General features: G+C 46.4%; 1 long non-coding RNA gene across 2 annotated transcripts; it reads left to right on the top strand.

Annotated features, from left to right (window-relative positions):
• The first annotated feature begins 7,963 nt into the window (after window positions 1-7,963).
• On the top strand, window positions 7,964-18,291 carry LOC131905984 (uncharacterized). Of its 2 annotated transcripts, none has more exons than XR_009378086.1 (4): window positions 7,964-8,145; window positions 9,624-9,697; window positions 15,591-15,752; window positions 18,120-18,291. It is a non-coding gene; the product is annotated as an uncharacterized LOC131905984 (long non-coding RNA). The 2 variants fall into 2 exon arrangements; XR_009378087.1 differs by having other exon boundaries at window positions 15,594-15,752.
• Window positions 18,292-25,394: the final 7,103 nt, after the last annotated feature.

A 25,394-nucleotide genomic window follows, 5' to 3' on the forward strand; every position in this document is an offset into this window, starting at 1 on the left:
TCCAGCTAAGGTAGGAGCTTTCATTTCATTGCTCCCTCCATGTGCCTCATTCCAGACCTGTCAGCAGTGCTTCTCCTCATGCACAGTGACACAGACAGAGCCCTTCTCTCTCAGAATTTCAGGATCCACTGCCTTGTCACCAATTCCAGAAGAATGAGGTCTCACTGCACAAGCTTTTCTCTTCCTGGTTCCCTCTTCTATTCACTGCTCAGCTAATTGTTACAGGACCACCACAGAGCTGGAGTCCAGGGATCATCAAGTAAGGAACAGTAACAGTCCAAAGGTATTTACACCCCCAGACCAGAAAGGGTCTGGGCTCTGCAAAAACAGACTTTAATATAACAATCTGTTCTTGTTAAATGTCCTCAACAATTGATCACCTGTGTCTCCTGGATGCTAAACTAATGGAGGAAACAGGTGCCTTAAATAATCTGTCTGTGATATGGCTTATCTCAGGTAAAAATTAAAAACATGTTCCAAAAATCTCAAATCTCAATATCTCTCTCTCTCTCTCTCTCTCTCTCTCTCTCTCTCTCTCTCTCTCTCTCTCTCTCTCTCTCTCTCTCTCTCTCTAACACTAACCAATATAAGCAGAGTACTAAAGACTACAATGTCATGTCATGGTAACCAGCCCAAGACTTAAATTTTTTCATGACTGCTTCTTCTATGTTCAAAATTTTTCCAAGTTCCAGAGAATTCACCTGGACAGGTCAGTGAGCTCCGGAACCAGCTTGAATCCACCTGGACAGCACCTTGTCAGACAATTCCCAAAGCAGCAGATGATTCCCAAAGCAGCAGATGGCCCCAGGACGCCTAACTACTTCAGAAGCCCCCTTCCCTACCCTCCCCAAGAGTCAACCGATGCCAACCAAGTCAACTGGAAGCTGTTTTTCAGGAGAAACGACACCCCTATTCCTGTTTACCCACTTTTTTATAATAAGCAAAAAGTCTGGAATGTTAAGGTTCTGCCACTCCTCCAGCTCCATGACTGCACATGCGCAGTTCAGTGGCTAAGTAAGGGGCCTTACATCTTACATCATCCATGCGCTGTGTGATTACATAATACGTGTGGCATGGTCATGCAATCTGCACATGCATGGCATAGCTCTGTAAGCCCACATACGCATGTGCAGGAGAATCCTTAAAAAGCCGGTCACAGACTCCTCCCCTCTCTCTGCTCTCTCCTCCCCCCATTCTCTCTCTCTCTCTCTCTCTCTCTCTCTCTCTCTCTCTCTCTCTCTCTCTCTCTCTGCACATGTCTTCCACAGGGCCTGGTCACCTTCTTCTGTCCCTTCCTTCTAATAAAACTCTGCTCTGATACTGGGTCTTGTCATGCCTCATGACCTTTCTCGCACGGTAAAAGCACCTCTTGTTTAAAGCCAACAGTAGTCAGCTTTCTTTCATGAAAACACCTGAGAGAGCTAGTGTAGAAAGAGGAAAGGTCTACTTTGTCTCATAGTGCTGGAGGCTTCAGTCCACAGTGATTCTGTGGATTTTTGTCCTGTGGTGAGAGAGGGTATCAAACACAAGGAACACTGAGTGGACCCATTCACTTCTGCATGCCCTGGACAGGTGGCAGGATGCTTGCCTTGCACACACAAGCCCTTGGCTCTCTCTTTTCAGTGTCTCGTCACCTGTGTGGTGCTTTGGGCCCATAACCTCTGGGTTTGGGAGGCGGAGGCTGGAGGGTCAGAAGGTAAGAGACATCCTTAGCTACAGGGTCAGTGGCAAGAGGTCTTGCCTATCTAAAGACAGAGAATGAGAAAATAGTCTTGGGCCCTCAAGGGCATACTCCCAGTGACCCAAAGGTCAGGCACATTCTTAAAGGGCCCATAGCCTACTAAGAGAACTCAGCTGAGGACTAAACCTGAAGCACAGGGAGTTGTGTTAGCTTTCCTGATCCAAACACAACATATGGATGGGTCTTTTTCATGTTGACCTTTGATGTTTACACAGGTGACTATCCAGTCCCTATGCTTGGTGCTGTTTAAGCAAATACTGTGTGACCTGTCCTGGTCCTCAGCTTCTACCATCAGCTTTGATATGTATGTTGTGCCCAAAGTTCAAGCACTAAATTCTAGCTTGCACTCACTCTCTGTATCTAATTTTTATGTCAGTTTTTGTTCTGGTGCTGTACTGAAAGTGTTGATCATTCTTAGGAATTCTCTGGTAGAGTCTCTCAGTGTCACACGTAGACTCATAACTGTGCAAACAAAGACATTTGATTTCTTCCTTTCTTATTTGTATCCCTTTTGTTTCCTTCATTTGTCTTATTGCTGTAGCTAAGACTTCAGGCAGAATATCGGATGAGAGCAGAGAAAGTGGGCATCCTTGATTTACTCCAGATTTTAGTAACAATGGTTTGGGTTTTTTTCCATTTAGTGTAACATTGGTTATTGGTTTAATCTTATAAAGCTGTTACTACATTGAGATATGTTCCTTCTATTTCAAGCATCTCCCAGGCTTTTATCACGAAGGTACAATGGCTAAAGAAATTCCATTTTATGCTTAGCATCCATCTTGGTCCCCACTAGCCATTTGTCTCTGACTCCAGTCCCAGTAACCCTGACTCAGTGATCCTTACCCAGAAATGTACAGCCTTGGCCATCCACCTGTTATGATATAACTAACTTCTTTTTTTGGCTTCTGTGGCTTGCTAGGCAGAAACCCAAGAACTGTTTTGCATTGCCGTGATCACTTAGCATGGCAGAACAGACCAGGTTGTGTGGAGTTTTTTTGTTGTTGTTGTTGTTTTGTGGGTTTTGCCTTTAAGATTACTTTACTCATCCCCCTTCTCACAGCAATTACAAGTTTGGCTCAGAGATCGTCATCCTGCTAGCAGCCAATCAATAAATCATTTAATTATAATTGGATTGGGCCTATGGTCTTTTCTCACTGGTCACGAACTCCATAACAAAGGCACACTGAATTTTATCAAAAGTTTTGGTGCCTGAACTGAGATGTGATTTCTAGTCTTGATCTTATTTCTTTGATTATTATGTTCATTGACTTGGGTATACAGAAATTGCATCTCTGGGATGAATCCATCTTCATCATATGGAATTACTGCTTTGATGTTTCCTTCAAATCCATTTGAAAGTATTTTATGATCAATTTTTGTACCTCAGTCCATCAAAAAATATGCATGTTCTCAGGTCAGTTTAGCATGAGCATGTTCTCAAATTAACTTTGTGCATTCTGTCAGATTTAAGGTAAATCCATTTGGGTTTCTTGGGTGGGAGAGATTGTTCTGAACCTTGGGGCTCGGCAGACTGGGGAAATTTCTGTCTACATTTGGCACCCAAATGTGATGGCAAGAGTTTCCACCTGAAACCTGAGAGAACTTACTAAAAGCAGCTAAGAGCCGCTTCGTGGTTTGTACGTTGCTTAGGGGCTGTGGTACAGAAATATCGCTGTACAGAGATGCTTCAGCATTTAAGCTTGAACACAGCATGGCAGATTCTCACTGTAGTACACAGAGGTGGATTTAGCTTTTGCTAGTACAGACAAAAAAAAAGGTTTTTGGGCTACATGCTGCTTGATGGAGGCATAGACCCACTGCTTTCCAGAGTTGGCAGTGAGCATGGCTCCCAGAGCTGGCTGTAAACATACCTCCTCCATGTTGGGAAACTGAATGGGGTGGAGTCAACAGCCAAAGTTGCCATGCAGCTTAGCAGTTTAAAATCTCTCCTGGCCAGAAAAGGATTATAGATACACAATAAGACAGATTCATATGGAATAAAACTCTCAACAGTTCACAGTGTGTGTAAAATTGTACATAGGCTTGGAAGAGAGGAAAAGGAATATAGACAGTTACATGAAGAAATAGATAGCTTTAAAAAACAAAGTCTTTAAAGAGAGAGTAAAAGTAATATAAAAATTCAATAAGCCACATAAAGATGGAAATTACACAAAGAGTCTGGATACTGCATTTTTTGTGTTGTCTTTGGGATTTTTAACTGTAGAAAGACATTTGATTGTAGGGGCTTCTAAGTTAAACCAATATGTATATTTTAAAGGTATCTTGACTTCAAAATCTGTGTCTAAGGATACGTTGCTTTGAAAAAGAGGTTCTGCCGGGCAGTGGTGGCGCATGCCTTTAATCCCAGCACTTGGGAGGCAGAGGCAGGCGAATCTCTGTGAGTTCGAGGCCAGCCTGGTCAACAGCGCGAGCTCCAGGAAAGGCACCAAAACTACACAGAGAAACCCTGTCTCAAAAAAAAAAAAAGGAAAAAGAGGTTCTGCTTTTGTTTCCACAGAAGATGAGAACCTGTGGACTGCTTCCAGGCTAATATAGTTTGATCAGCCAAGACCCCCTGAAAGGTCTCCGATGACAGCCATGGCCCAGATGATCCAACATCCAAAACAGCTTCAAAGCAAGTGGCTGAGACAATCCAGCCTCACAGACTACTACAGCCAAGATTTAACTATAATTCTTAATTTTCTCAGGATCCCCACAAGATTTCCAGTGACCCCAATCAGTAGGAAGTAGTACGGGAAGCTATGCCTAAATTCCAAAATATTGTTTATGAATGTTTATTTTTATTTAAAGCGGTTGATTATAAATGCAATCTCTTTCTAAAGAAGAAAAGGGGATATAGATATGATAGAATGAAAGGATAGATTATTGAATCTGCTTTTAAAGAGCAACAACTTGTTTGAAATGTTTTACATTGCTATGGATTTTGGTTTATTGATACAAATTTAAAGTTAATTTTGTTATACTGTATGTTTAAGGTATGTTTATGCAACTCATTTAAAATTATAATGTATAATTAAGAAACAAAGATTAATAACTAGTCATCTATAATAATCAAACTTATGGTCGTGTTAGTTAAGTTTTCTAGGTATACATAGACATATTTCAATTAGGTAGGTAATCTTCAAACACTTCAAAGACCTACAGCATATAGCATTTAAAATGTTTTAAGAACTTAGACTTCTCTGAACATCAAAGAAACTCATTATGGAGTTTGTTTTCTTTGTGGCAAAAGTTAGCCACTGGGCAGGAAAACGCCCTTGCCTCAACTGCTTGACAGGATGCTGTATAAGCTAGACATGCAGGACCCATAGGAAGGTGACCACTGAACTTTGCAAGTCAAGATGGTCCTTCAGGTTCCTGCTTCACAGAGGAGGCTGCCAGACATTCTGCAGGACATGGAGAGAAGCAACTGACAAACTTTGCCAGAATGGGCAGAACAGTCCTTGTAATTTCCTGCTTCACTGAAGGCTATGCCAGGGACTCTAGGCCTGTAGGCTAAAGATGGATGCCCCAACATTGCAGAGGAACTTTGGATGACTGTCCAGGTGGCCAGATGTCTCTGTTGTTTCTGGAATTGAGGAGATTGTTTGCAGTGCACTTCCTGTTTCCTCCTGTGGTATTGTATCCTTCTGGGGTCTTTGATGGAGCTGAAGACTGGATATAATTGCAGTTTTCCTTGGTTAGGATAGAAGATAGATTGGATGTGAAACTTTGGACTCATGAGGGTAGGATGGATGATAGATTATCTTCTTTTATTTTTCCAAGTACAAATAGACTAGATATTGTAATTCTTGTTTGATAACTATTTTGTTGTATGTGGTTTTACTATGTTAAGATTAGAACCTTCCTTTTTGGTTGGGCAGAGAAGGGGAAGTGCTGTAGGACGCCTTTTTTATGCTGTGAATATGTGTCGCTACCATTGGATAATAGGTAAAGCTGCATTGGCCTGTGGCAGGGCAGGATGGGGTTGGGCAGTGCATTCAAGTTGAAGGCAAGACAAAGAAGGGTGGAGTCAAGGGAGATGTGAGCCCGCTGCACAAGGAGCAACAAGATCCCACAGCCATGTGACAACATATAGATTAATAGAAATGGGTTAATTTAATATAAAGAGTTGGTTGGCAGGAAGCCTGCGCCATGGGCCATACAGTTTATAATTAATATAAGCCTCTGAGTGATTATTTTATAAGTGGCTGTGGGACCGAGGGTGGGAAAGATTTGTCTGGATCTCAGGGCCAGGCAGGACCTGAGAAAATTCTGTCTACAGGGTTTTGTGATTTTTGATAGATGTATGCCACATTTGCATATTATTGTGCCTATAGGCATTTATACCATTTCTTCTTGAGGCCACATACTATTTGCTATAATTTCCAAAGGACTATTTCATAATTTAATGTCACTTTGGAATGTGCTTATTTATGTTTACAATCTTTTCAATTGTAAACAAACTTTCTTCCATTCACTTATGGCTTTTACCTTTTCAATTAGCAATGCACTGATATTGGTCTGTTTTTCATTATGGGAGGATTTTCATTATTATAAACACATGTAGATTTAAATTTGACTAAAATCTGACTATCACCCAGAAGTTTAACTAACAACCAGCCCATTCATTCACTCATTTTTTTTTTTGGTTTTTCGAGACAGAGTTTTTCTGTACAGTTTTGTGCCTTTCCTGGATCTCGCTCTGTAGACCAGGCTGACCTTGAACTCACAAAGATCCGCCTGCTAATTCTGAGTTTTACTTCAGCTTATGCAGTGACTATTACCATAAGTGGATGTAAGGTACCTTCAGAAATCACAAACTAAGGTAAACATTTTTATTGGTGGCTACCATGAGTGTCTACAGTCTACTTAGGGACTTAATCCACTGCTCTGACATCAGATGTCCTGTCCTTTGGTTCCATGAGTAGGAATTCAGTAGTAGTGAATTCAGAGATTTCCTTGGAGACACAGGACCCTCTGCTCAGTGCTGTGGAAATCTTGCCCTTGAGTTCTGCTCTCTGTTCTCTCTGGTACTTACTAGAGCATAAGGCCATCCTGTGCACAGCTATCATGATGCCTGATCTGTGAGAACAGGAAAACTAGCTCTCAACAGAAGGATGGATTGACACCATTTTTGGAAATTCGACAGGATTGTTAAAAACATTAACATCTTCGCTTCTCATGATGTTTAAGGCAAGACATTTTCTGTAAGAGAAGATGAAAACCACAGCCGGATCCCAGGTGGAGCTCCAGGAGTCCAATCGAAGAGAGAGAGGAGGGATCCTATGAGCAAGAGATATCAAGACCATGATGGGAAAGAGTACATAGACAACTAGCCAAACTAGTGGAGACACATGAACTGTGAACCAATAGCTGAGGAGCCCCCATGGACCTGGACTAGGCCATCTGGATGAGCGAGAGAGTTGTTTGGCTTAAACTGTTTGTGGGGCCCCCAGGCAGTGGGACCGGGACCTGTCCTTGGTGCATGAGCTGGCTTTTTGGAGCCTGGTGTCTATGGTGAGACACTTTGCCCAGCCTTGGTGCAGGGAGGAGGGGCTTGGACCTGCTGCAACTGAAAGTACCAGGCTCTGCGGACTCCCCATGCCTTGCCTTAGAGGAGGTGGGAATGCGGGCTGGGTTGGGTGGGAAAGCTGGGGGGTGGAGGAGGGAGGACGGGGGAATCTGTGGTTGATATGTAAAATGAGTAGAAAATCTCTTAATAAAAGAAAACCCCAACCAAACCAAACCCAAACACGTCCCAGACAGGAATCTGTCTGTCAATACTGGACAGTTAAATAAATGGTGTCACTTTTAGTTATATTGACTATAGTCAGTGAACTTCTCTGAGCCTTTTACAATGAGAATGGATATGAATGCACATCATTTGGGGGCATGTTGTAAATGTATAATGTTTACTTTTGTTCAGAAAGAGACTATACATGTGTGAAACTAAATACTATGAACAATGCACAAAATGTACATAAAGAACACAGAGGCCTGTGGGACAGTGCGGGAGGAGCATTGAACTTTTCTTCCTGGTCTGCAGAATTGGAGCTCTGGAGGTGGGAGCGCCACCTAGCATATCTGCATTACCTGCCTCGAGCTGCAGAGGGCGCTGCGGAGACAAAAGCCCTTTGGAAAGAGAAGCTCTTCTGCCTCTGCTTTTCTAAGGCTTCCCTGCAAGCCAGTGCGCATGTGCACCAGGAAGCGCAGGACCAGCGGCCTGCAGGTCGTTGTTTGGGCGCTGAAAGCGTGAGGGATCCGGACTGAGTTGAAGACACCCAGCCCTAGGTACCAGCTGGAGATGTTCAGTCACTTCAAGAACGCTGGAGGCGGAGAGAGTCACTTGAGGGAGTTTCCGCTGTCATTGCCTCTGGATGGTTTTGCGACTTTCCTCACAGGTGTTGGTGACCCCCTTCTTGCGACTGTCTGCTCCCTTGCCCAAATTTCAAAAGTCCATAGTTCTATCTCCACAAGTAAGGAGTTGCTGAAGCCTGGCGTGGACTCTCCCCATCCCAGAATTCAGCAAGTCCTTAGTTTTATGTCCACAAACAAGCACTACCTAAAAGCCGCTTACCCAGACTTCAATTAGAAATTCCTTTAGCTTCACCAATGAGCAATATCTAGGGGCAGACACGACTGTCCCATGCCCTTCCCCAGACTTCAGTAAGTCCTGCGCTGTATCTCCGGGATATCCTCAGAGTCTGGCAGCGTCCCTGGAGGCTTAAGCATCCCAGTGCAGAACTTGACTTACCTAGTGCACAAGAGGCCTACATGGGTCCCGTTATCTACTCTGTTTCCCTCCACGGCATTTTCTACACAGGAAACCCTAAATATGGTGAATTCTTAAAAACTGAAATAGAGCGGGGAGACAGCCCAAAGACCATAAAATATTTTAAACGAAAAGCCAACTCCTTGTCATGGCCTGTGACACTGGGTTTTACTGATCCAGGCTCCTCTGTGACTCCAGCCTGGTCCTTGCCACTCAGTCCTCACTTTCTATGCTTCGGGCATACTCAATAAAAAAAAAAAACAGCTCAGCTCTCACTCTCCACACTGACCCCTGGCGTGACTGAACTTCAGGTTGTCTACTCCTATAAGAACTTGGAGCTTTCTACTGATGGAATTGATGTCAGTTATGTGGAGACTGGAACCACTGTGTGGTGAAAGTATTGAATTTGAGCACTTTTAGTAAGTGTGGATGTATTCATTGTGACATAATGTTTTCACTCATATTTACAGTTAGCATAGAAAACACAGTTTCCTTATATTTTCATGCACATAATCGTTACACTCTGCTCATATTCACTCTCCCACGAATCTCTTCTTTGTTCTTTGCACCTCCTGCTGGTTCTTTTATCCCAAATTTTCCACCTTATATGTTCATGCATATGTATGTGTATGCATATAAATGTATGTAAGTGTATATATTTAAATTTAGATTCCACAAATTGGCATGGATTTCACAAGTAGTATGAGAAAATACTTCTTGACTTTCTTCTGTCCCCAGTCCTATCTCTTATTACCCTTTCCAACCTATTAGACCCTTTCTTCTTCTCATATAATCCCCCTTCTGAACTCATGTCCTTTATGTCACCTTAGTATTTGATGTCAGGCTGAGTTTTATCAGGGATGCAGAAGTTCTGTCCGGCCCTAGTTTGGGGCATTGCTTATTGGTGGGGACTGCTGCCTTGTATCTATTTCAAGATGTGGAAACAGGGGGAAGGAAAGCAGAGATGGTTATTAGAAGGAGGTGTATAGACTGAGCAGCAAAAGGCAGAGCAGAGAGAAAGGACATGCCATGTGGGCTTGGCTGTCCATCACAAAGACGCCTTCAATCCCTGAATGCAATCTAGCTAACCACAGACCTTTGTCACAGGTGGAAAGACTATGTCCAGTACACAGCAGATGCCTGGGGCTCCTTTTGCTGTTCTCAAAGTTCCTTTGGGAAAGGTAAGAGAAAGTTAATTCATGATTCTTTCAGAAATCTAAATTCCCCTTGTAGAATGCCAGTCCCCAACTAGGCCACTCTCCATTTACCCTTCCTATAGTAAAGTGACTGTGTGATATTACTTTACTAACCAGAGATGAAACTCACAGATCAGTATGATCTACTTTCATGTAATTTTAGGAAAAGACATCATTGTAATGACTAAACTGTACATAAGGAATAAACCAAATTTATGCTAATGCCTTTTAGGGTGTGAATGCATAGGCTTGACTACACTAAAAACATAAATAAGACAATACTCCTTGAGTCAAAGGGTGTTTACTACTGGCAATTCATTGAAAATCCAAAGTGTGAGGAAGAAAACTTCAAGAATATTTATGAAATTGGTTTAGGTTCTAAGACAGACATAAATAGAGCATTTTTTTATTCCTATTTTAATGTTGACATTCTGAATTTACTCAGGTGTGGGACACAAATGAGCACAAAGCATACACACACACACACACACACACACACACACACACACATACATACTGTATTAGTCTAGGTTCCCTAGAAGAACAGATCATATAGAAAGAATCTATTTATCTATTTGTCTGTCTATCTGTCTATCTATCATCTATCTAAATGGATTTATTAGACTGGGTTTCTGGCTGTGGTCCAGCTAATCCAACAATGCCTGTCTACCAACAGAAGGTCAAAGAATTCAGTTGTTGTTCAGTCCACAAGGTGGGATGTCTCAGGTGGTCTTCAGTGTATACCAGAAAGAAGTAAGCTCTAAGGCTTGTGAAGGAATGGATTTGCTATCAAGAGCAAGATTGAACAGGCAAATAGAGAGCTTCCACCTTCCATGTCCTTTGTATAGACTGCCACATAAACAGTTTGCTGTGTTTATGTGGATGGAACACTCTTCATGGGCGGAACAATAATTCCTTCAAGCCATAAGTTTGAACAACTGTTGGTTTAAAAAGTCTAATTATAAAAGAGAACATAAAAATGCTAAGTCATTGGGATCCCTCCCATGATGCCTTCTTCCTGATGACCACAGAGGGGACATAAGGCCTCTTCTCCAACCTCTGGCCACAGCTGACTATAAGTCGTGGTCACAGAATTTAGTGTCAACCTGATTGGAGCATTATTCTGAATGTGACCATGAGGGATTTCTAAGGAAACTGGTATGTATGTGGGTGTCTGGACTCTGTGGGCAAGGCCCACTCTCATACAGGTAGACAGCATGCAGCCAGCCAGGAGCTGCAGGGAACAGAAAAGATTACCTCTGTGTCTCTCCTGGGACATTCATGCTCTTCCTGTGTCCTTAGACTGCAGGTCTGCTCGGCTCTGGACTCTGGGTTGTGGACATGTGCTGGGTCCTCAGTCTCTTGCTCAGACTGAGACTCACACAAGTGACTTCCCTGGTCTGCGTTTATGAGACATGGACGGAGCCAAACTACTGTATTGCAGAGCTTCCACCTGCAGAAAGCCTGTTGAGGGAATGCTCAGCCATATGGGCCAATCCCTCTAAGAGCTGTTGGCCCAGAGGAACTTCACTTAGGTTCCAAAGGATACTGTGGTCATCCTGGGGGCTAACAAAGAGACTTTTCTCAAGAGCAGGCCCCACAGAGGGTCTCCCTAAGCCAAAGTGTAGGAGTATGGCAGCCCCTTGAGAACCTGTAACTACAGAGTGATCAGTGTGCAGCTCTAGTCTAGAAAAACTTCCTGGAGTGAGAAGAGGCACACCCTAAAAACCCTGTCTACCTTCATCCCATGCCTGGAAAGAGCGAGGCCTGTGATTGTTGCTGGATCCTAAGGGCTCTTTTCAAACACAGGCACTTGAATACAAACTCCAGCTGTCTGAGTGCCATTCCAGCACTCGGGAGGCTGTGGATGACATTAGTGGTCCAGTAGAATCTAGAGGAAACAGCCCATACTACTTCAAATCAGATCATTAAGATAGTGGTCTCTTTCCTCCCCTCTCAAGTCACAATGTGGAGTTCTGCTTATATAGTACTTTAGGGAACTAGGTCTCAGTCAGGGCAACACACCTCCTCAGATAGCTTTAGGTCATGTCTGGAGACACAGGTTTGTCAGAGCTAGGGACAGGGGTGCTTGCTACTGTCACCTAGTGAGAGGCTTCACCCAGGGATTCTAACCTCCTGTAACACATCAGTCACAGAACCAAGAAGTATGCTCTACTGTCTCAGAAATCTCGCTGGGGAGATGAATGGAAGATTTACTCTGCTCTCAAGATGCTGACTTCTGTAAGTCTAAATGGAGAAACAAAACAAAAAAACCCATGCTCTAGCTAGAAGTCTGAAATAGCAGTTACAAAACTTGGAAGGCGTCACTACAGACTGGAACCTGAGCTCATCCCTGCCCTGAGTTTGCTCTTCTGCAGAACAGAACTGGAGGGCGAGGCCCCTTCTCAGTGCACACTGCCCTGTCAAGGTCAAAGACATTATGCCAGGGAAATCCCTCCTGTGGCCCCAAGTTCCTCAGAGTCATGAGCAACTCTTTAGATCCTGGAATACTAAAGTGCAGACTAGACGTGACTGATAAGACCTTTCCCATCATCCCCTTCCTCAATCACCCAGTGCTCTTGTCCCTGGGGCTTTAGGAGTCTTTCCCTGATTACAGCCTGGAAATCTTGTATTCATATGCCTACTCAAAATGGTGGACAGCTCAGGAAGTCTTACTGTGATGAGCCACACAGACAGGTGGTGACCATAGTCATTGGTGACTGTGATTACAGTGAAGGCTAAGGCGGAAACCTCTTTCCTGTTCCACTCAACAGGCCGCATGGTGAGCACAGGAATCTTGGTTCTGCCTCACACCAGCAATGCTCCTGTAACCGCCTGCCTAAGTAGAGAAAGGACAGCCAAAACACTCAACATCGTGGACACATCCTACTTAACTGCCAACTCCTTTGTCTAACAGCTGTGCCACGTGGGCACAGCCTGAGAACTAAGTCTCCTTCCTACTTGTGAGATTTCTGAGCCAAGCGAGACCACCATCTGTCCTTGTGTCTTTGAATGGAAGGCGCCTCGCATGTGCAAGTTTCCTGGACCATGATTAATATGGACGACACTGTCAAATTCCCCACTGTGAGCAACAGTGAGAAGCCCCCTCCCCCCAGGTAAACAATAAAGACTTCTGGGAGTCAGGCTCAGGGAAGGCAAGCTGCAAGGAAGACTGAGACCAGACCAGCTGCCCGGAACGTAGCCTGAAAAGAAACACAGCAATGGAGATGCCTGGAAGAGAATTTTACAAACTGAGCCACCTAGAAAGGACACTCTTCAACCTGATGAGCTCCTGCAGGCTGTGCAGTGTGCTCCAGACCGTCAGCTTTCGTGAGCTGTCACCCATGCTGGGGTGGGCTTTGGAGACTGAGCTGATGGATTCCATTCTTTGTGCTGTTACTTCTTTCCCCGTGTTCCTGGGGATGGAGTCCAGGCCTCAAGCATGCTGAACACACACTCTGCCCATGAGCTACACCCAGTCCTGATCCTTTATCCTCTCAACAGCCTGTAAAGTACCAGTATTAGAATCCCCAGATGTCAGGAAAAGGGAGCAGGAGGGGTCAGCATCCTCTCAGATAGAAAGTGACCGGGTGGCAGATCTGAGAACCCGTTTCCAGTGCCCACTGCTTCCTGGACACATGGTCCTCACAGAATTCTAAAAGGAGAATGCTGAGGCTGAACTCCCAAGTGGGTCAGAAAGGACGGGAATTATCAGCTCTGTGTCCTGCCTGCAAACATGGCTGTGATTTCTCATAATAGATCATACACAGAAGAGAGGTGTGTCCTGTTCATGGAGATGGAACCCCTCGGTGGGCAGAATGATATTTCTTCCACTCCAAAAGGTGTCAGTGTGAGAACTCCAGTTCTGAAATGAGAAAAAGCAGACTCAAGGTCAGCAGCTCCGCCCCCAAGTCTCCTCCCCGTCTCCATCTCCATCTCCTCTCCTCTTTCCCCTTCCTTCCCTTTCCTCTCCTCCTCTCTCACCTCTCCTTTTCTAGGCCCCTCCCCCTCCATCTCTTTCAGTCTCTCTCTCCTCTCTTCTCCTCCCCTTTCTCCTCTTCTCTGGATGAATTACCTGCTCCATTTCTCCTTCCTTCCTCTTCCTCCTCCTCTGTCATCTTCTTCATCAATGTCTCCCTGCTCTTTCTATCTCCGTCTCCCTAGACGCCGTTCTTGCACGGTGCCCAGATGGGGCGGGAACTCAACACAGAAACGAGTGGGAAGAAGGAAGTGTCAAGCAGGGGATTAGGTCTGTTCAGACGAGTCAATGCTAGGAACAGAGGGGGTGAGTAATGTTAGAAACAGAGACCGTTAGGCCCTGACGGAGAACATCCAGGGTAGAAAAATAATTTTAAAGAAATCAGGATGCTTCGTTGCTTTCCCCACACTAGCTCTCTTGAGGAATACAAAATTGAAGGGGTCTTGGAGCCGGAACAGAACACACCTAGGTACCAAATTCTCAGGACAAAGGAGGGGACAAGCTGGGGGCTGCCTCTGGATTGGGCAGGACAACATCAGATGGGTTCACGGGAGCGGATTTTAAGGAGAAAAGGGGGGTCTGCTAGGGTGACTTGGTGAGTCCTGATTGGACATGCTAGTCAGTTTAGTCAATGGTGAATTTTGTTTGCTGGACCTTGGTGATCAGGAGTGAGCTGGGCATAAGGAAGTGGCCAAATTAGGGAATGGCCCTTGTGGCTAGCTTTAGATGGGAGAGGACAAGACCTGTCAGCACCATGTTGGCAGTGCTTGGCCTGTCAGAGAGCCCTTCATTCCCACCTTTTTGTTTCATTGCTGGGTCATTGCATGTCGAAGTGGGCACCATTCTTCTAGCTACTGCCTGCTGATCGGGGCAAAGGTCAAGGAAAGGGAGTTATTAGTCGAAAGGGATTGAAGGAGGAGGGAGGAAAAGTAAGAGGCTCCAGAGGAAAGCATAACAGCCAGGACGTTCTGGGTTGAGGAGCTGGAAGGAGTGAGGGGCAGCATTCTCTCTGGCAATTTCCTACTGACACTGGGGCATCATTGTTAGGGACCCAAGGAAGCTGGGATGTTGGCCAAGTCCAGGGAGAGTAGGCCATGTCAATCACTGTCCAGACTGCGGGACCATCTGAGGCTAGGGAAGTGTAGGCAGTGTTGGAGTTTGTGAGGCCCGACATTCTGGGGCTAGCCACTTTGGAGATGTCTGGGATACAGATTCCAAGGGAACACCTGAGGCTGATGAGTTGCCGGAGGGGTGTAGAGTTGATTTGAAATCTGCTGGGACGGATAGACTAGGGATGGAGGTGAAGTTAAGGAGTTCAAAGGAAAAAAAAAATTTTTTTTATTTTATACCAACTACAGTTTCCCCTCCCCCCGCACCCCGTCTCCTCTTGTCCTCTCTGCTGCTCCTCACCCCACCCCACCCCACCCCACCCCTGCCGCCTCCCATCTACCCCCTTCCCCACTCACTCCTCCTCCGTCTCCATTCAGAAAGGGGCAGACCTCTAAGGGAAATTTTTTTATCTTGGGTGTACCTTTGAAACTTCAGGCCCATGTTCTTGGTAGTTGGGGGAGGGGAGTCCCAAGACAAGGGAAAGGGGGAGATATCCCACGCTCAGGAATAGATATTAGGCGGGGAAACTTAGGCTGTTGGTTCACAGGACTACTTACTAGAGACATTTGACCTGTGGTCTGCTAGGCGAAGTAGAGGGGACGATCTGTGTTGTCCTCCTGATTCATGGGGCTCAAAATAAACTGAACTTCTCTCAGTTTCTTCCTAGCTGGTCCCTCCCTGAGGACAAGATCCCTCTGCCATCTGCTTAGCTCTGCCTGGTGTCTAAACAGTAACCTTCCAAGCTTCGTTCTCCAGCCTCTAACCCCTCTGCTTCCCTCCTGTCCACAGCAGACTCTGACTCCAGCTTCACCAAGAGTTCCCGTGACTACTTCAAACATGAGTTCAACAATCTCTGGGGGTCTCCAGCTCCTGCCTTCAATCCTACCTCTGAGACCCGTGTGATTTCTCCCTGTGTGAAGAGGGGCCAGCCCCACGTGCCCTTCTGATGTGGTACTGTCCTCCTGTGACATTATCTTAGCCCTCTTGTTTTATCCGATGTAAAAACACATCAGAGAACTGCATGCCAGAGTGGGGATGAACCCCAAAGAGGCGACGTCAGGGAAGCCAGATGTAAAAGTTACATTTCAAGAAGGCGACACCCAAGCGGTGCTGAAGTACAGCATGTGGGGAGCACACACACACACACACACATACACACACACACACACACACACACACACACACACACACACACACACACTCAGGAGGAGAACACCAAGGGAAGAGAGGAAGGGATGTGGGAGCAGGAGGGGAGCAGTCGCAGAGAGGGAAGTGGAAATGTGGACCAGGCCTCTGGCAGGTTCCGGTTCCTTCTCAGCAGTGTATGCAGAGATGCTTGCTCAGTGATTCATTAGACTACACTGTTAGTCTGTCTGTGTACACTCACAAGTAAGCTACACTTTAAAATACCAAGCTTTTGGATAACTAAAGGCAAGTCAAAGAAAAAACAAAAGCCAACCAACTAAACACCACTACCACCAAACAAAGCCCAAAAAGCCTGATCATGTAATTTCACAGTACACACACACACACACACACACACACACACACACACACACCAGTACTCTGTTAGGCCAGCTCTGCCAAGAGCAGCCTCATCACTCTCCCTTCCCCTAGATCCCAGCTGTGGTGATACACTGTGTACCCTAATAAACTTGCCTGGGGATCAGAGAAGCAGAGCAAGCCAGAGTCAACTTCACCAACTCCACAGATCCTCAGACTGAAAGCCTCTGAGTCCTCACCTGAATGGGTCTCAGCTGAACTGCTGTAGATCCTATTTCCTCATGTCTTATATACCTTTCTCCCCCCTGCCATCACTTCCTGGGATTAAAGGTGTGTGTGCTTCCCAGTACTGGGATTAAAGACGTGTGCCACCACTGCCTGGCTCTGTTTCCAGTGTGGCCTTGAAATCACAGAGCTCCAGATAGATCTGTGCCTCCCAAGTGATAGGATTAAGGGTATGTGCCACCACTGTCTGGCCTCTATGTCTAATCTAGTGGCTGGCTCTGTCCTCTGATCCTCAGGCAAGCTTTGTTAGGGTACACAATATATCACCACACCCAGCCTCAATGTTGGGACAGACCATCAGTAGACTTTCCTTTTTAGACAAGGTTTGCTATGTAGCAGAGTTTGGTTCAAAAGTCATATTCCTCCAGTGTCGCCCTCTAGAGTGCTAGGATCACAGGAGTGTGCCAGTACACCCAGACTTATGTCTTCTTTAAACCTTGCAGCCTCTGCCCACCATGGTCTAAAACTCATTAAACCAGCGTCCTCAGTGAGCTCCAAGTCCAGCAGGAGATCTGAATCCTCTTCCTGCTGGAGCCTGGCCCTGCGTCACATCCTGAATTCTCTCTTTCATGTCCTTGCTGTGTGGCTTCTGTGAACCCCAGCACCAGCTCTCCTGCAGCCTTGTTGCCCTTTGGTCCCCTGCTGCAATCCCTGCTCCCTCAGTAGACCTCCTCCTCAGCTGCAGTCAGCTCCCCCACTTCCCAGTTTTCCTGGGCCAGCTCCTGCAGAAGCCTCCCAGTCCCTCTCCTGCCTTCACCCGGCTGCTCCTCCTTCCAACTGCCTGCAATGCCCCCCCCACACACACACACAGAGCTGATATCTCACAGGTGGAATTTAAGAATTCCACACACTAGGACTGAACCCCCCTTCCAAACTCAGTCCTCCTCTAGATACCCTACTCATGCTATGAGAGGATCACTGCCATCCCCATGAGTCCAACTCTAAGCCTGCCCTGTCACAGACTCGTCAACCTCTAGTCCTCATTCCCAGAATCTCTGAAATCCCTCCCACCCCCGCCCCCCCCCCCACACACAGCCATCACCCTCTCTTTCTCATTGGAGGGTAGCAGCTCCCAAACCTTACCTGACCTCCCCATCTCACCCAACCTTGCAGCTCCTTCATTTGAACATCTGGAGTCTGCTTAGCTCACGTCATTGTTCTGCCCAAAATAACCGGAAGAGGTCTCCCTTTACTCAAAAGCATCACTGTTCTTCCTGCCCACCCTGGACAATGGAGACCACGGCTCTGATGGGTCGTATATCTGCCATCCTTTTCTGATACCAACCACAAATCCCAGTCCACAGGACTGCTCACTGATGCAGGAGCACAGTGAACCTGACCAAGGCTGGCCCCTCCCCCAGGAGACTCCCCACTGGTCCCTCTTTACAAGTCACCATAAATCACCTCAGGTGTGACCCCTCTTTTTCTGAAACCCACAGTGCTCTGTATTTACCTCCGGAAGACTATAGTACAGGTGCCTCATGTGAACAGGTGCTCATTCTCTGTGTGATCTCCCATTTGTGTCCCCAGGCACGACAGGCAGACCGGTAAGAATTTATACACTTTAACAGAGAAGGATGAAGGCCCAGGAGCCTGCCTCCCAGCTCAGCACTTCCTGAGACCTGAGTTCAAGTCTCTGTGATCTCTCCGAGTGTAGAAATAAACCACCTGATTGTGGCTACAGCTGTCACAGCCAAGAAAAGCAGCTTGTTCTGTGAGTTTCGGGTCTTGAAACAAGAAAAACACTCAGAAGCACTCTCTAGGGAAGGAACTGTGTTTCCTTGAAGGTCATCAGAAGTGTGCGCGTGTGCAAACACTTGAAAATATGACCAAGGAGCTCTTTGGGTGTGCACAAAGTCAAGTGCTCGCCACGAAGAAGAAAATGCAATCCCCAGAATGAGCTCTCCTGGCTTATTTAAATGCGTCATATATGCAGCTTTTAGGCACATGGTCTCTGGAGCATGTCCGTATCTGTCCTATGACAGGCTGACCTTGGCCCCAGCCTCAAAAGGAACTGGAACTCTGAAGAATTACTTTTTTTTTTTTTAATTTTTTTTTATTTTTATTTTGCAATACAATTCAGTTCTACATATCAGCTGCGGATTCCCTTGTTCTCCCCCTCCCGCCCCCCTCACCTTCCCTCCAGCCCACCCCCCATTCCCACCTCCTCCAGGGCAAAGCCTTCCCCACAGACTGAGATCAACCTGATAGACTCAGTCCAGGCAGGTCCAGTCCCCTCCTCCCAGGCCGAGCCAAGCGATCCTGCATAGGCCCCAGGTTTCAAACAGCCAACTCATGCACTGAGGGCAGGACCCGGTGCCACTGCCTGGATGCCTCCCAAACAGATCAGGCCAATCAACTGTCTCACCCACTCAGAGGGCCTGATCCAGTTGGTGACCCCTCAGCCATTGGTTCATAGTTCATGGGTTTCCATTCGTTTGGCTATTTGTCCCTGTGCTTTATCCAACCTTGATCTCAACAATTCTCGCTCATATAAACCCTCCTCATTCTCGCTAATTGGACTCCCAGAGATCCACCCGGGGCCTAGCCATGGATCTCTGCATCCAGATCCCTCAGTAGTTGGATGAGGTTTCTAGCACGACAATTACTTTTAATAACAGATAAAGTTTAGATGTGTTTTTAAAGCCCTCAATGTTGGGACACAAGCAGTCGTGTGTGCTCAGAGACAAAAGAGACAGAATGACTTGACTCTGCTGAGAGAAAGACTTGGCCAGTGTCCTTCTAAGAGACAGAGAAGAGGAGGTCCGCCCTCAGGAAGGTCAGATTTGCTTACATGGATCCAGCCTAGGGTGAGCAGCCCCGGTTCTTGTGTAAAGAATGGCTCTTTCTCACTCCTCGTGTGACAACACTCAGGCCCTCTGTTCTGCTCTGGGAAAACCACGTGTTGTGATTTCCTCCTCTTTCACCTGTTGAGAGAGGAGAAGTCTTCACAATTCCCTGTCTTCACAATTCCCTGGCCTCTCGGTCCCACTCCCTCCTAGAGGGAAGCACCCTCCCCCATCTCCACCACCTCAACCCCACCCACCACCCCCACATGCCTCAGTGAATGACTCATCTTTCTCCCTCACCTCAGTGTTTCACAGCCTTGGCTGTTCTGCTTTGCTGGGGTGCAGTATTAAGCCACAGATGCCAAGGTGAACCTGAGATGTCCCCCTAGCACATGCTAGGCCTAGCTGGCCTGCTCAGAGTTTTTGAGGTGTTCTGGAAAGAGCCCCACCCTCGGATGCCTAAAGCAGCTTCCCTGCTCAGGCCTCAAACCTCTAGGTGAGGTTCGCTTCAAAGTTACTCATTACTCCTTGACTTGTTTGGAAGTGAGGAATGGGTTCAAGTGTGCTCCCTCAGTGGCCCTGCGTTCCTCACAGTTCCTACATCTCCTAGTGAACACACTGCTCAGCACTCTCTCTATCCCAGGGTTCCTTCCATCTCTGCAAAGGACTGCACACTTTATGGACACATATGGACCTTAGATAATTTATGTCCCCAGGCCACCACTCAGGAGGAGCTCAGAACAGGACACAAAGGGAACTGAGTCCTCTGTTTAGAATTAGTCAGCAAGCCAGCCTTCCTGCCTCATGCCAGCCTGTCTGCCTGCTTGCCTGCCTTCTTTTCCTGTGAGACAATGTCTCACACTCCATCCGAGGCTGGCCTTGACCTCGTAGGAAGCCTCTGGTCTCAGTTTGCAAAGGGCTGGGAATACTGGCATTAGCTATCATAAGAATGAATATTTCTAACTGTCACATTGAAACAAATTGATAATTCGAGGGTCTCTGAAAAGCAACCAAATATAAAGTTATCCAATTCAGGGTGGCCAGGCCTTGCCATGCACTGCTCATTCTGTGGAGTGATGTGTAGAGACTCGGACCCTGGATGTGTTCCCGGAGAGTCACTGGAGTTGACTATGAAGTGATTCTAAAGAAACTTATGTGGGGGTTCACTGGCTCAGTAGGCAAGGTCCACCCTCAACTCGGGTGGGCAATGTGAAGCCATCTGGTAGCCACAGGACAAATTGGTATAAAAAAGACACTTCCTCTGTGCCTCTCCTGGGATAGGCATGTAGCATGAATCTTAAAAGTAATACCAGCTCCTTCACTGAATTTTGCAAGTGTGTGGATTCCTGACTGCACCAGCTCACAGCTGGGGAAGGCTGACTGTCACATCTGTGTCAGGAGGTGTGCTGGTCCCTGACTGCACAGGCTCACAGCTGGGGAAGGCTGACTGTCACATCTGTGTCTAATTGAGACAGGGCATTGCAGTTTGAAGATCTTCCTCATTTAAGAAGAGGTTTTGACTCATGCAAGTTAAAGGCCATTTTTCCAAGACAGAGTAACAGGACACACAAATACAGCATTCATCACACGAGGTTCTGTCCCCACAGCAGAGTCAGCGGATCCATGGCACAAAAGCCTGAGGACGTGGACAAGGGGACACAGCATTCTCTGTGGTGCTTGGTGCTCCAGACTCCAGACACCTGTCCATCAGCACTGCCTCAGCTGACCAGTGAGCTCCAGTCTCAATCCTGTGTGGCTGACCCAGACACAATGGGGACCACTTCTACACAAGTCTTTTCCAAGTCAGGAACCTGTGGTGACTAACCTGGCCTTGTCAGCATCACACTTTCCCCAGGCTGAGGGGCTGATGCCGATGGGCTGGGGGCTAACTCATCAGAGGCTTCCTCTAGGCCACACCAGCGCTGGCTTGAAAAGTGTGGTTTGTACTGAAGAAGCCGCGGGCTTTGTAGATGCCCATGTGCACCAGGGTCCACCTCCCGACTATTACTTTCTTCACCACCCTCCAAAGGCCCAGCTGGGTGAGAGACCCCTTGGCAAATCCTTCTGAGGTTTCTGTAAAATGTTATGTCTTCCCAGAAGGCAGCATTCTGGCCCCTTCTTCTTTTTTCTTCTACAGAGAGAGAAAAGGACTTAGGCTAATATTTCACATCTTGGAAGAAAAACCTGGTCAGCACAGAGATGACCAAAGTGTAATTCTATTCAGGCTTGACCTCTCAGCATAGAGTCCATGAGCCCCTCCATAACCCTGGTGCTGTGGAATACAGCCACCACCCCTTACTCAGTTGACATATGGCTGTCTTCAGTAACTGCTAAACCTCAATCTTCTCAGGACGCTACTTCACGTACGTACGTGTGTGTGTGTGTGTGTGTGTGTGTGTGTGTGTATGTGTGTGTGTGTGTGTGTGTATCTGTTGGCTTGTATGCATGCATATGCAGGAGTGTGGAGGTTAGCCATAGATTTTTGGTGGTGTCCTCTTCAGATATGGACGACCTTATTTTTCTGAGAAAGGGTCTATAACTGGTCTGGAAACTCACACAGTTGGCCTGGCTGGCTGGTCAGTGAGCCCGAGGGGTCGACCTGTAGCTTCCTTCTTAGTGCTGGGGTTGCAAAGACTCCTAGCCCTGTAGGCTTCTCCTGGTATCACTAGTAAGGAGGGAGCACCTAAGCTTGGAGGGAGCACAACTCATGTCTTCCACGGTGCGATCCCTGCTAGAAGCAGGCGGCATTGTGATGGGTGTGCTCATTAACTTAGTATCTCTCATGCTCAAGTCTGCAGGCACACTTGAGGGACAACGAGGAAGGAAAACTCATCCCCTGTTGTTTAAGGATCTAGGGATGAGAGGCAGGAGAAGTGTGGGGGCCCACAGAGGCTCCCTAGTAAGGCCTTACTCAAGGTCAAAGAATCTGAGCTTGCTTTACCCAGCAGGGCTGCATATTAGGATGATTTGGCCAAGGGTGTGGGTTGCCAGGTATTTTGAAGGGCCCACACTTGGCTGTACGTTGTGCTTTGATCTTGAAAGGGGGAGGTCTTTGCCTCTCCTCTTCATAGTGTATAAAGAGCCCATTAGAATCCCTGTTTGCCTTGCACTGAGAAATTCCCACTCTGAGTCTCTTTTTAAATTTATTTCCAAATAGTCTTTGACTCCCTTCAGCATTCAGTCCCAAGCTACCTGTAACTGTGGTAATATCTCTATGCTCAGTGTTCTCCCTTTTATTTTATTCTCTCCTTATTTTTCTATTTTCTCGTGGTCTCCAGGTCCAGGTGGCCTGTGCCTTCTGTAAAGAGCCCAAACTTGCTCCTCCAGAGCATCAGCCTCCTCACTGCCCTGTGTGCCTCACCCCTCTCTTTAGTTCTCTTTATCTAGACAGAAGACTCCAAACATTAGGAATATTGTTTTATTTCCTGAAACTCCTTGATTCTCCTGCCTCTGGCTCTGAAGGCCTGAGATTACAGGGCTGTGCCACTGGGCTCTGACTAAACTCTTTAAGAGCTTATTTGGAATGTCTCCAGGGTTGTGTAGGTACCTGTAAGTCGTTCACTAAAAATGGGTGACCTCCTCCACCAGGAAGGTGCCTGACTTTGACTCAGTGTGCGGTGTCAGAGGGAGCACAGCTGCTCCTGTGCCCTTGACTGTAACGAACAGTCCTGATCTGCCAGGGGAGGAAGACTTTCCTCTACCCCACAGTGTCAGGAAAGACACAGTGCAGCCACGGAGCAGGAAGGGACATCTGTCTAGTAAGTCAACCAGCCTCGGCTGCTGATTGAACAGTGGCACATGTGGTAGCTGATCCCCCTCCCTCCATACCCCAAACTACTATTGATTAGCATCAACTTCAAAATGCTGATGTTGAACAGTGGGTGGAGGGCAGCTGCTGACATGAAGCATCTTGGAGCTGAGTGTTCATTTCTGCATACCCAAATATCTCTCTCTCTCTCTCTCTCTCTCTCTCTCTCTCTCTCTCTCTCTCTCTCTCTCTCTCTCTCAGCTTCAGCTAAAACAGTCCCAGGAACTCCCTGGTTTCCATGCTCCTAAAGACTCAGTAACTTAGAGAGCCCCAAAGCCTTTCAGCATGTCATCTCACCAAGGAAGGTGAAGACACATTTAGTGAAAGAGGAAATGCTCTTTCCAGTGTCACAACCCTAGACAATGTCAGAGCCAAGGCCACAGTTAGGGCGCCAGATCATGGTTCAGAGCTTTCCCTTTTATTCCACATTGTTTCAACACTTCCAAGTGTAGGGGTCTGTCTAACAAATTAATGTTCAAGTTTCTTTCCCTTCCTTTCATCATCAACATGGGGATATGATTACAGTATAGAAGTTGGATAATGGGATGGAATATGGTTTGTTAGGTTCAGAATAATCATGTGTGTCCAGAATCCGAGATGCTGAACATTGAGGCAAATTTGGTTTGTCAGCTCCAGGGGAACCCCAAGACTCTATCAGGTGCTGATTGGCTGAGAGGGAGAATGACATCATGAAGCAGGTGAAAGCCAATAGGAATCTCAGAAGCCATGTATAAAAGGGACAGAGTGGACACCCTGCAGGAAGGCTAGAGCAGCCCTACATGGCTGCCGTCTGGGCAGCTGAAAGCACACAACCCAGACATAACAGTTCCCTTTTCCAGAGAGAGGCACATGTTTCTTACGAGTGGTCATTGACCAAGTCATTTATCATTGACTTGTGATGTTCACTTTCAAACAGATAACATCAGTGTATGTTGTACGGACAGATTAGGTCCTTGCTGGGGAAGAAAGGAGACCCCAGGCTGAGTAAAAACAGTCATTCTGGAAGCTTGTCATTCAGTCTGATTTGCAAACTGACAGCGGCTGTCATGGACCAGAGGATATGTTTGAAAAGCTCCTTTTGTGGCCCAGGTAGTAGCTCAGCAGTTAAAAACATGGACTGCTGCCGGGAGCCATCTCTGCAGTGGATGGGTCCTGCAGAGGGTGTAAGGAGTCGGCAGGGAAAGAAGTGAGCCAGACCATGGTGGTCGGGAGAATCTTGCAGCCTGACTGACTAGCAGCCAGAGTGTTTATTTATACAGAATTTAGTTAGCAGGGATACATTCATGATGTTCCAAAACATAGATCATATCATTTTTGTTTTTGGACATGTGTTTCACTTCCTTTTGCTCATCTTTTAGTCATCATTAATAAACTATGACAGAACAGAGTTATCATTTCCAATCATTTTCCCTCAAGTTTTGACATCATTAATAAACAAAGTTATCATTCTTACTCATTAACCCCATAACCCAATTTTTGAGAATCTAGAGGCATATGACAGCCTGTGCTCAGGCTGGTCATTTTGGTTGCTTCAAGGACACTAGACCAAAACAAAAATCTTCAACCACCCTGGGCATTTTGCCATGTCTCAAGCAATGTATTATTAACTCTTAATGGTCAGAGTGCCCAGGAAAAATCCTCAGGCTAAATCTGCTTCAGTTAGTATTTAAATTCTGGCATAATACAATCAATGTTCACATTTATATCCTTATAGAATTTGTCTATATGTCTAATCCTGGCATTCTGTTGTTCCTTGGTCATATGACATTGTAGTGGCTCCACATGAGCTAACTTCTAAGAGAGGGAGGTCCTAACACCTCATACTTTCATTACCTTTCCACTCCACACTTTGCTCATCAATATGTCTCTATGTAGGGCAGAGCTGTATGCCACGTAATTGTCTGAGTGTACAGTGGGAAGAGGCTTGTAATCTGAACTGTGGCCAACTCCTCTAGCCCACCGGATCTTGTTGACCTTTTTGAATTTTACTTTGTTTTGAATATCTTGTTCCTGTGTAAGTAGAGGGACAGGTGTTTCAAGAATGTTTCATAGCCTCATAAACAGACCTCTGGCTTCTTTATGTGTCACAACCTCCAAGGCCTAAGGAAGACCTTCAAGTAGATAAAGATATCTCCCTCAAAGTGTGTGTGTGGGGGGGAATAGTATGTTCAGGACTTTCCTGGATGCGCTTAGAAGCAGCATTCCTGG

The sequence above is a fragment of the Peromyscus eremicus genome, chromosome 3 (genome assembly GCF_949786415.1).
Source record: "Peromyscus eremicus chromosome 3, PerEre_H2_v1, whole genome shotgun sequence".
NCBI lineage: Eukaryota > Metazoa > Chordata > Mammalia > Rodentia > Cricetidae > Peromyscus > Peromyscus eremicus.